The sequence below is a fragment of the Elaeis guineensis genome, chromosome 8, assembly GCF_000442705.2.
Source record: "Elaeis guineensis isolate ETL-2024a chromosome 8, EG11, whole genome shotgun sequence".
Lineage (NCBI taxonomy): Eukaryota > Viridiplantae > Streptophyta > Magnoliopsida > Arecales > Arecaceae > Elaeis > Elaeis guineensis.
This window is the reverse complement of record NC_026000.2, coordinates 8629998-8643057: the sequence shown is the minus strand read 5'-3', so window position 1 is coordinate 8643057 and position 13060 is coordinate 8629998. Positions and strand designations below refer to the sequence as shown.

Genomic DNA, 13060 nt, shown 5'->3' with positions numbered 1-13060 from the left:
ATCACTTCGAATCAGATTTGATCTGATAGTCAAACTTTGGATCGTTTAGATCCTAATTAGATTTTGATTAGATGAAATTAGATGATCGGACCCAATCTAAACCGTTGAAATATGGTATTCGTATTCTTTCTAATTATTGAAATTGATTCTGTATAGGATTGTGGATATTTGATCATGGGATATCGCGATATGATCTACGAATAAAATTTTTAAAAGAAAATTTATAGAATTATGTGGATTTATTGGAATGCGTTCAAGGTAAGTAATGTTTCACTTTTTCTAGATTTATCGGCAAATTATAATGTATTCTTCTGACATGATTTGTGAAACGATGCATGAATTGGATGAATGGTATTTTATTATGAAAATATCTTATTTGAAGTGTTATGATGAAGCATGATTGAACATATTGATTTCATGATGTATTATATTGATTGATTTCGATACTACATGATTATATGTTTTATTATCGAAATTAGAATATGAAACATGATTTATGAAGAATTATGATATAAGAAACAATAAAAATTGACAACCTGACTATGTAAAAGACCCTGCCAATGGGGGCATATACGTTGGCAATTGATTGTCCTGAGAGTTTATGTCGCCAGCGAGACCAGCGACATGTCGCCAGAGAGACCAGCGACAAATCGTCAGAGAGACCAGCGGTTCCAAAGGACATGGCTGCCAGATGATTCGCAGCCTACCGCAAGCAGATATGCGGTATTATGACCCTGCCACAGAGAAAATGTGGTCATAGCTCATGGTTGACGAAAAGAAATTGAAGAACAAAATAAATTGAAATTTGGAAAGAAACTTGAATTTTCGAAAAAGAAATGAATTTGGCATGAATTATGCTGCATAATTGAAATTGATTTCGAATTGATGAACTCTATATGTTTATTTTTTTATAAATAATTATTTACTTAAATGCCTGATGAAATCTGTTGAGAAATGATCATTGCTTACTGGGCTGTCTAGCTCATTACCTCCTATTTTTATTGTTTTTACAGATGTTGAGAAATTAAGATGATACAAGATATGAATGGAAGAGTGATCAGAAGTAGAATCCCTATACTTTTATTTTAGATTGAAAGTCTTATTAAATTTGATGTAAGGCCTATGAATCATTGTTGAATTTATTGAGACATAAAAAAAAAAATTTAAGTCATTATGTTTTGGATTTAAATTATTGACTAATTATTCCGCTGTTGTTTTAAGATAACATGATAAGATGCCTTGCATGCTTATGGGAAGAGTTTTCTATGAGTATGCGGCGGTTGCCATGACCCTCGATTCACAATCTCGGGTCGGGGACGTGACAATTATAGTGGTATCAGAGCCAGGTTGGATGAATTATGAAACATAGAATCAGATACAGAATGGGTGTAAGTGGATAGACACCAGGGACATTATAGTGTAGATCTTTGATGATTGTAGTGGGAGAAATATTTATAAATTTTGATTAAACATTGAGATTATGTATGAAAGGATCACAATAGATTATAACATATAGAATTTGAAATATGATGGATGATCTATTGATCATGATATGATTAGTTAGATCTTGATCGAAAGTAATCACAAAAGGATTGATATAAAATTGTATTGTACATTATGGTTATTAATTTGATCATTGATTATTCAAGTAAATCGTAAGTTCAAATTCGATGTGAGAATAATATTATGATATTACTTCTAGTTGAGAGATTGACTATTATTGGCAAGATAAAGATTTGATAATAAAATATTATTCCAGAATGGGTTAAGAAAATTTTTTTTTATGATGCTTGATTGGAATATTTATCGAAATTGAACTTTTGGTATGTGGATCATATATATAAAGTGGCATATTATGATGAATGTATATTTGGAGATATTGCAAAGAAGCCTATTTCTTATTGATGAAATCGATTATGAGGTTGTAGAATATTCATCGTACCGGAATCTTTAATCATCATCCTTAGATCTAGATAATAGATCTTATTATGTCTCTTAGAGATTACATAATGTGCATGAAATTTCAATTTAAAGATTTCGTATCTAAGTTGATCAAGAGATTTTCTAATATTATTGTTGAGGTTGTTAATGAAAAATTGATATCTTCAGATTAAGATAAAAGATCTGATTTATATTTATTTCAGATTAAGGGATCCATGTGAATTTACAATTTAGAAAGTTGGGATTTAGAAATTGATATGGAGTTCCTTTGCTTTTGTTAACGAGGTCCCTAATTGAATCTATTATTAAATGAAGATTTGATTTTTTTGAAGCTTGTATGATTGTTATGAAAGGATATTTAATAGATATTGAAGATCCTGATGATAGAAATTTAAAAAAAAAATAATAATTTGAAATCTATATATATTCTGATTATGTCCAAATTTGGTGGAGCATCGAAGAATTTTTTTTTCATTGACTTGACTTATAAAGATTTTGATTTGAAAATTATCAAATTGAATTAATATGAGAATTAAGATTTGATTCATATTGATTATAGTAAATCTATATGATGGTTTAAATATGATATTGGACTCAAGGGTTAATCAAGATTATTGTACACCAGTAAAAGTATGAATGAGAATCGAAAGTTAATCTTTGACTTCAATTGAAATTTAAAATTTTAGATCTTTTCTATTGATAAGATAAAAAAAAAATTCATGGATATTAGAAAGAATAATATTTTAAAATTTTGAATTATTTTAGATATCCTAATGTAATTTTTAAAAGTAGAGCTTCCACCTACTATGCTACAAAAATAATTAGCATCCTAATTCTAGGATGAGTGGACCTTTGATTTTTGATTTTAGATTTAGAATATTTAGAGGTAAATATTTTTCTATCCTAGAATTAAATTTTATAATTCTCTATTTATTAGAAAGAATTTGAGATTGTTAATCGAATGATGATTTCGATCTTAGATTATTATACTCAAATATTTATCTCCAAAGTATAATGAAATTTGAAGTTAGAACTCTTTTGATCATTATTATTTCTCAGATTGAATGAAAAAGATTGAGGTTATCTATTGATATTGACTATTGTTCTACAAAAGATGGATTGAAGTTATTTATAATTTAATTTGATAATAAATTGATTAATTAAGATGTTGTTAATATTTAGATAAAGAAAATTAATATACTTACTTAGAATAGAGACATTGATTTTGATTATAAGAAAAATATAGTTTTGATTTAGATCAATTTTTGAGTTATTGATTTTTATTATGGAATGACTTAATGATAAAATTTACTTCAAGAATTAAAATATTTAAGAGTTTGAGGGTTTGAGTAAGAAAATTTCGATGACGAGAAATAGTGATATTGATTCAATCAACAATGGTGATATTGATCTTTATGAAATAACTTAATGATGAAGTTGCATCGAGAAATAAAATATCAAAAGTTCGAGAATGAGATTGAAATGATAAATCTTTAACCTTTGAAAGTACGAATAAGAGAAAATATTTTTAAATTTTGATTGATTGGGATATCGTCAAATGATTCATTGAAGTATGTTTTCCTATCTTATGATGGGTTGAAATTAAGGGTGGTTAATATTTTGAAATAAATAAATAAATGAATGATGATGAATGAAGCTCTTATGCAAGAATAGAGACATTGATCTTTTTCTATTCACAAGAGATAGATTTGATTTTAATTTGAGTCATGAGATATTGAATATTAATTTTTACAGGAAATAAGATCATAATTTTGAAATTTTAAAATATTGAAAATCTTTGAGACGTGGATCTTGATAAATAAGAAAATGAATGGTTCCATTTCAGATAGATATTTGATGTACCGATTTTTTTTTATGAAATGATTTAAGAATGAAATTATATCAAGAATTAGAATATTTGTGAATGAGATTCAAGTAAGAAACTATGAAGACTCAAGCAAGAAAAATTTCGAGGACGAAATTTCTTTTAGAGGGGAAGAATGTGAGGCCCAGCCCAAGCAAGGAATCCAAAGCCCAAAACAAAAAAAAAAAGGGAAGGAAAACAGAGGAGAAGAACTCCCGAAGGGAGTCTTCTTCCTCCGTTCACCGGCTCCTAATCGGAGTCGGAAACAAGTTTCCTCCGGCTCTATTTAAGGAGGAGAACCCTCCTCTCTCCTCTCATCAAGAAATCCCGGGGCAAAACGGCGGCAATCGTCGAAAATTTCTCACGGAGACCCGTCGCTGTGCCGTCCAATTTCTCACCGGAAAAGCTTCGCCGGCGACGGAGGTAAGCCTCCTCCTCTTCCTCTCTTCTCCCCTTCCTTCCCGTACCGATGTGCATGCTCGCCGGCGACCGAAGTCACCGGATTTTGTTGCGGAAGAATTTTCTTTTTTTGTCGTTTTGCCGTCGCCGGTGGTCACCGCCGACCACCGGTTTGGCCCTCTTCTTATCGGTGAGTCACCCCCTCCTGCCGACGGCTGCCCCACGCTGGCTGCGCCGCCGGCCGGCCACCCAACGAGGGGACCTTAAGATCCCCTGTTTCAGCCCAAAAGGAACCCAGCGGGAGAAAAAAAAAGAAGAAGAAGAAGAAGAAGGAGGAGGAAAAGAAAAAGAAAAAGAAAAGAAGAAGAAGGAAAAGAAAAAGAAAAGAAGAAGGAAAAGAAAAGAAAAAGAAAAGAAAAAGAAGAAAAAGAAAAGAAAAAGAAAAAGGAAAAGAAAAAAAAGAAAAATAAAATAATAATAATATAATAATAATAAATAAGATTTTCTCTCCTCTCTCTTTCGTGAAGAAAAAGAAAAAAAAAAGAAAAAAGAAGAAAGAAAAGAAGAAAGAAAAATAAAATTAATTAATAAATAATAATATAAATAATAAAATATGAGAAAGAGAGTTTCTCTCTCTTCCTTCTCTCTCTTCAGCCTAAACTAGTATTCTCTCTCTAGAATTGAACTTTCTCTCTCTACTTTCTCTCTCTAGAATCCTCTCTCTAGATTATTTCTCTCTCCTAAGATTTTTAAAATTTTGAGAAGAATGATGATGAATTTAAATGATTATCGTAATGAATTTTTGATCTGTGATCGTCGGACGATACACCGACATCCACTTTGATCAGATCAGGTATTTTTAGATTTTATTTCTCATGATCTTATTGAATTATTCACATGATAATTTTAGCATGATTTGATCTGATCGATCAGAATTTGTTGAATCATATTGTCTGAAGAATTCAAGATGAATTTTCTCTCTCTAAAATTTTCTCTCTCTAAAATATTCTCTCTCTTGATTGATTCTCTCTCTAAAAAAAGGGTTAGTGAATGAAGAAATTTCTTTTAATAGTCTTGATCTGTTTCTAATGAAGAACCCTGATCCATGGTTGTCAGACAGCGTACTAGCACCCATCTTGATCAGACCATGAATCTTTAGATTTGATCATCCATGATTCCGATCTAGCCATGACTTGATTTGATCATGTTGATTTCACCAATCGAGATATTGGATCAATCGTAATGTTGAATTGTGTCACCTGATCAATTCGAATTGTACCTCATGAATTCTCTCTCCTCTGATTTTCTCTCTCTACTTGATTTTATGAAATCGATGAAGAAACCTCGGTCCTATCACTTCGAATCCGATTTAATCTGATAGTCAAACTTTGGATCGTTTAGATCCTAATTAGATTTTGATTAGATGAAATTAGATGATCGGACCCAATCTAAACCGTTGAAATATGGTATTCGTATTCTTTCTAATTATTGAAATTGATTTTGTATAGGATTGTGGATATTTGATCATGGGATATCGCGATATGATCTACGAATAGAATTTTTGGAAGAAAATTTATAGAATTATGTGGATTTATTGGAATGCGTTCAAGGTAAGTAATGTTTCACTTTTTCTAGATTTATCGACAAATTATAATGTATTATTCTGACATGATTTGTGAAACGATGCATGAATTGGATGAATGGTATTTTGTTATGAAAATATCTTATTTGAAGTGTTATGATGAAGCATGATTGAACATATTGATTTCATGATGCATTATATTGATTGATTTCGATACTACATGATTATATGTTTTATTATCGAAATTAGAATATGAAACATGATTTATGAAGAATTATGATATAAGAAACAATAAAAATTGACAACCTGACTATGTAAAAGACCCTGCCAATGGGGGCATATACGTTGGCAATTGATTGTCCTGAGGGTTTATGTCGCCAGCGAGACCAGCGACATGTCGCCAGAGAGACCCGCGACAAACCGCCAGAGAGACCAGCGGTTCCAAAGGACATGGCTGCCAGATGATTCGCAGCCTACCGCAAGCAGATACGCGGTATTATGATCCTGCCATAGAAAAAATGTGGTCATAACTCATGGTTGACGAAAAAAAATTGAAGAACAAAAGAAATTAAAATTTGAAAAAAAATTTGAATTTTCGAAAAAGAAATGAATTTGGCATGAATTATGTTGCATAATTGAAATTGATTTCGAATTGATGAACTCTATATGTTTATTTTTCTATAAATAATTATTTACTTAAATACCTGATGAAATCTGTTGAGAAGTAATCATTGCTTACTGGGCTGTCTAGCTCATTACCTCCTATTTTTATTTACCTCCTATTTTTATTATTTTTACAGATGTTGAGAAATTAAGATGATACAAGATATGAATGGAAGAATGATCAGAAGTAGAATCCCTATACTTTTATTTTAGATTGAAAATCTTATTGAATTTGATGTAAGACCTATGAATCATTGTTGAATTTATTGAGACATAAAAAAAAAAAATTTAGATCATTATGTTTTGGATTTAAATTATTGACTAATTATTCCGCTGTTGTTTTAAGATAACATGATAAGATGCCTTGCATACTTATGGGAAGAGTTTTCTATGAGTATGCGGCGGTTGCCATGATCCTCGATTCACAATCTCGAATCGAAGGTGTGACAGATGGCATATTGATCCTAGGACTTAGAGTAGTTAATCATCACGTACAATCTCTGAAGACATACAATTAACATGATTATGAGGATAGAAATTAGAACTCAGAGCGGACAAACTTGGTTCTGAGATGACAAACCTGGCACATTCGTAGGGCGACTACTGTACTGTATAGCTGCTGGGGTTGGTGGGGCCATCAGATTGATAGAGGTAAAAGAAACTATAGCCGATAAGGTAAAAAAAAATTGGTGGTGCCGATGAATATGCATGCCCCGACCCATTCGGAGCTTGCAGCTGCTGCTTCAAAATCTTTATTTTGAAGTTCAAATACATTCAAAAATAAACAACACAAAACTACTTCTAATAATAATAATAATAATAATAATAAAACTTTAAAAAAGAGTGTCCCAAAAAAAGTACAGTATGTCCCGTGGGACGGGTTCCAGCGCGTCCCATTCCACCCCATGGGATTTGCTCCTTGCAGCACATAAATGGGCAGATCCACATTTAGTCATTTTGTATACAGCAAAAATGGACTACTTAATAATTTTAAATATAAATGAAACCAGGATTAAGAAATAAAAAAATACAACCATTAAAAGAAAAGACTGAAAATTAAAATTAAGACTCAAATCAGTTAGTTATAATATGATTTTGAATAAAAACATTTGGGATTAAAAAGCTTCAGATATGCATGTATGTGTCTGTATAGGTGGTAATATATAAGAAAAAATTTGCATGTATCCATGTCCATCTATAACCAATAGCGCAGCATAGTTGGAAGCGCGTCCATAAAACACGCATCTCACCTTTAGTATAATGATGATTTTCTTTTAGTAGATGCAACCCTCCACATTCACTCTCAAATGAATTTCAGAGAACGAGGCACTCAAATACCAGTAATATAGACTAAAATGGAGAGTACGTATTTAAAAAAATCCAAGAATTTGTGATTGGTGAGATTTCAACCATCAATTCTATGCTTGTCCAGGTATAGTGCTTGTATACTGCTAAGAAAATATGTGCACATATATACATGCATCCTTTTCGTTCGTGTGTATGCATGCATACATATGTAAGGGGTACAAAACATGCATACAGATATGTATTAAATTGATCATTTTCATGAGAAAAACCTCAACCTTTTTAACCATGGCCATGACCATAACCATCCAACATTTTCCCAAGTATTTCTATCTTTTTACAATATATTCAAAAGAAAAAAGTGGTATATTAACTGGTCAACTGGATAAACAATGAAAGAACACCCATCATCGCTTAAGGCGTGTGGCCAAAGAGTCAAACCTTCCACAACAGATATAGTTGATAAGTGTGTAGAGTATCTGCCGAACATGGAAATGGCACAACTATGGAGGTCACCCTTGCAAACCATAAAATTACCTCATCAAGGGAAAAAATAATAGCACTTGATCAAGCATCAGAAAACATAAATAAACAACAAACCTTATCCCCAAGTAAAAAATCATTCATCTTTCTAGTAAAAAAGGAATAAAAGAAAGCAATGCAATACATACCACCTCCACCACTAACCCTGTGTTTGGTTGGGGTCATGGGAGAGTGGGTGAATGAATAGGATTGGAAGGATGGATGGCTTCCATCTACCATTTGATTTAAAAAATTATAGAAAGGATGGATGGAGCATTGAAGGATGGACCTTTGTATTAACAAAATTATCCTTCATTAATTTTTTTGAAAAAACTATAATACTTCTTCATGTTTTCATTCATATTATATATATATATATATTTATATACACACACTATTAATCATACACTAGTAAATTTTATTAGTCATTATTTTAATTTTAGTATATAATTTTCATAATTACAATTAAATAATTAGATTATCTTCCATTTCTCTATTTATATTTACTATTTTCTAATTAATTATTTGTATAATATTAATTAATTATTTAAACTAAATTATAAATTAATTAATTATTTATATAATTAATTTATTAATAATTAATTTATAAAATTATGTATTCAATTAAATATTTATATAATTTTATATAATTAATAGATTATAAAGACTATAAGTTTATACGTTACTTATTTTTTTTAGTATAAATAAGTGTTATAAATTGATAATAATAATATTTTTATTAAAAGATAGTTTAGTAAAAATGTTATACAAATATCATCCATTATTTCTCTTAATCCTCTTGTACCAAACATAAGAGAGAATCATTTCCATCCATCCTTTCATATTTTATCAATTATATGAGAGAATGGATGGACATCTTTTCTTCTATCTATCCTTCCTTCAACGCATCCTTCTTCCTTCAACGCATCCTTCGTACCAAACTAAGGATGAGAAAAGCTTCTCACGTAATTATAAGGGAACCATCAGTCCAGCATAGGGGGCAACCCTGTACTCCACTACTGTGCCTACAGCAAAAAGATGATTCTAAAAGTTGCTGGAGGAAATGACCTTAGCATATACAAATTCCTAATTGGTTAAGATAAAATAAAGTGTAATGTTGAGAAAAAATGAAAAAAAAAAAAAACAAAGGTCTGTCCGTTGAGCTGGGAGAGTAGGAAGGAAGACTCATTTGCCCACTTACGGGACATCCTGTGGGGTCTCTACTGGACTGCAATGCTTGGTTTCAGAAAGGCCAACTATAAAATTGCAATGAACACTCTACTTTTCTTTTCCAGTAAATAGAATTTAAATTTAAAAGAATAAGAACGCCCATGTTTTGTGCACAATAACCATGAAAAATATGTGACAAATAATTATTTGAATAGATAATACCGGTAGATGAGCAATGCCGATATATTCAAGAAAAAGGAATATTACAAGGATTGCTGCAGTGGACAAAGTACGTACCAACTCCAGACAGGTTGTATAGAAATCTGCGCAGCAGCCACAAAAGAAAATCCTTACTACCTAGAGTTAAAGCATCCCTAGAAACTAAATGAAGAGTTGGTATCAGAGAGGGGACGAAAATCATTAATGGAGAATCGAAGTGGGAACCTTTTCAGTGATGTCACAGAAAATTCTGTATGAACTCCCAAAATACGTACATAAAGATGGCTTAAAAAGATAGCCGAAAAATAAAATATAATAAGATAAAATAACCCTTGAAGACCTCCAATACCCCACCAGCCACTATGTCATCTATATATTATAAAGGCACTGCCAAGAAAAGCAGCTAATTGGATCGCTGCTATATGCCCCATGCACAGAATTTTCATTGGAAGCTTTGAGGGTAGCATTTTAGATTTTCTAAAGTTGTCTTTTGCCATGGAATAAAATGAGGTGGGCAAAAAGGAACCCAAACAAGGCCAAAACCTTTGTGCCTTGTAAAGAAGTTGGGTAGCATATCTAAATAGTATAAGAATTTGACAGCTTTTTTAATAGCATATCTAAATAGTAAATATAGTCTTAATCGTTAAGGATCATAACCTAACCTAACGGGGTGTTTGGTTCGTAACCGAAATCGAAATAGGAATGAAAATCGGGATGGCTTGGAATCGGAATCGGAATGACCAAATCCTTCGAAGCATTTGGTTCGTGACCGAAATCGGAATTGGAATCGAAATTGGAATAGAAATTTGAATCCATAGAGGAGAGTAGGGATTGAGTTCTATATAAATTGAGCCATTTCCATTCCATTCCGGAATCGGAATGGGACTCCTCCCAACCAAATGGTTGGAATGAGAGTCATCCATTCCGATTCCGATTCCAGACCTCTACTCCCCCCAATCAAACACTCCCTAAAAGATAAGTGTTCTCTTCAGCTTTATCATGCATGACGTTGCATTGCCTCAATAAGAGATGACATCTTTTGGAAGTATAAGTATAGGTAATCTAAGTTACCATGACATGGTAGAATTAGTACTACATCATGGATGTTGCCATCTATGACTTCCGTTAGCCATAAGTTATAATAGATAAACGGATCTAGGTTCCTTAAAGTACAACTCGTAAAAGTTATTGCTTGAATTTTGGTTTGGTGAGGAGTATTACAAACAAATTATGCTTCTATGGTCAAATCACCCTTACAAGGTTTCATTATCACCCCAGCAGTCTGAGGGAAAGATAACGGAAGTTGGTCAATGATCATTAATCATGAGAAAACCAGCAAGCCTCACAACTCCTGAGCAAATCATCAGCAGTTTTTCATATGAAAGAAAGAAAAAATAGGGGGGAAAAGGATGTATATACCACCCTCTGCCTGCAACACGAAGAAGCAGTCATTTGTAATTACTAACAGAATCACTATTTTAGGAAATGGTGCAGATTTCACAGGACTAGCATCATGACCATCACAGAATATATATTTATATAAGTTGCTGGAGGAAATGGTCGACATTTACAACTTCATAAGTTGTTGATAGAAAAAAATTGATATTTAACAAATAAAGAAAGCAATAGAGGCATTGAGAGAGAATGGCATGTGGAGTTCACTAGGAGAAAAGGCAAATTTGGTCCCATTTGCTGGAAATCTTGTGCAGTTTCCAATAGGCTGCAGCAATAGCCTGCAGAACAACAGACCTTCCAAATTGCAAAGGGTACAATTTTTCACATGCTATTAAGCAGTAAGTGGTGCTATGAAATATAGGATAACTATGAATTCTCAAATTCAAGAGTAAAAGAAAGTTCATTTTGTTTGAAACAGCATGAAGAATATGTGGCAAAGAATCAGTCAAGTGAACAACTCCTACAGACAAGCAATACTAACATGTTTAAATAAAAGAAGTATTTCACGGATGGCCGTAGTGGGCAGAATATGTACCAGATTTAACAATATAGATAGTAATGCAGTATCCCTTGGTACACCACTTGATAGCAACAGAGAATACGATCCAGGAGTCTGGAGTATAAAAAAAAAAAAAGCATATAAGCAAAGCAAATTAGTACTATCTCTGCAGAAATGAGTACGAAGATCGAGAAAAATAAAAGCAGATAAAGTAGCTGTATAAATAATTGAAGGGTCGCATTAACAACTGGTCAGATTAAGAACATCATCTAGGGAAAGTTGAAGTGGATGGCCTTCTTTAATAACAGCTCAAGAGAAATTTCTATGCAGACTCCTGCAGTAAGGAGTCCTAAAATTCAATGATAACAGGAATAGAACACCAGTCAGCCACATCAGAAAAACAGCGTCAGTATGGTTCAACAACATAGAATTTGGTCCGGAGGATATTGTGGGAGCTTTTCCAAGTTCTCTTTTGTCATATTATTGCTCAAAGAAAAAAGAAGGAAAAGAATCAAGAGTGATAAAGGAAAAGGGAATCCATGCAAGACCAACACCTTCATTACGTGATCAAGAGGACTAAAAACAAAGAAAGAAGTTAAAGTAAAAAAGATGAGTCGAGAACATTGAGAACTTGTTGTTGGACGGGAGCATATTCAAAACCTTTGAAAATCTTATAAACCCTGATCCCAAGGAAACAATCCCTAATTTTCCGTGAGCAAAATAAGAAAAATTGAAAAGCTGGGTTCTCAAAACCCCGGATGCTGTTGACGAAATCCCTACCCCTGATCTTCCACTGACCTCCATACCGTATCTTACGAATTCTTGAGGAACCACTGAAGCAACTCAACAGATAAAAGAAATAACAGCAAACGAAATTAAAGAAACCTAAAAAACAAAACCTCGAAAAAGAACACAACTTAGAGGGAAAAGGAAAAGGAAGCGCAAATTCACCATTTATTCCAGCACTGTGTTCTTAGTCTCGAGAAATCAAGACGGCAGCAAGTCTTCTGCTTCAGAACGCACCAAACCCTCGTCCAGGAATCATCACAACCTCTCTTTGGACACCTCACACCTCACGGCAAAAAGAAAAGAAAAGAAGCACGAAACACCCTAGAAAAGAAGGAAGGGGGACGGGAGAGAGAGAAGCATAACATAACGTAGACTTCTTGCATCGAGGGGAGAGAAAAGCATAACATAACCTAGAATCATGACGAGAAGACGAAGAAGAGAAGAAGGGTATCATTATCTTGACAAAGATTACCAACCGGAGGCCTAGGGTTTGGAGACTTCTTGAATCGAGGGAAAGAAAACATGGAATAGGAATAGGAGAAGACAAAGGAGAAGGAGGAAAGGACAGGAGAGCTCGAGGCCCTTCTTTACCGACCGACCTCCACGACCATGACCGTCTTTGGCTTCCCTTGGGAACGGTGAGCTGCGGCCC

At 33.0% G+C, this 13060-nt stretch overlaps 1 long non-coding RNA gene across 1 annotated transcript; it reads right to left on the bottom strand.

The window, feature by feature from the left end:
* Positions 1-7913: 7913 nt before the first annotated feature.
* LOC105050402 (uncharacterized) lies at positions 7914-13060 on the bottom strand. Its single transcript, XR_833032.3, has 3 exons — positions 12571-13060; positions 11656-11733; positions 7914-8271 (listed from the first exon to the last, which is right to left on the bottom strand). It is a non-coding gene; the product is annotated as an uncharacterized lncRNA (long non-coding RNA).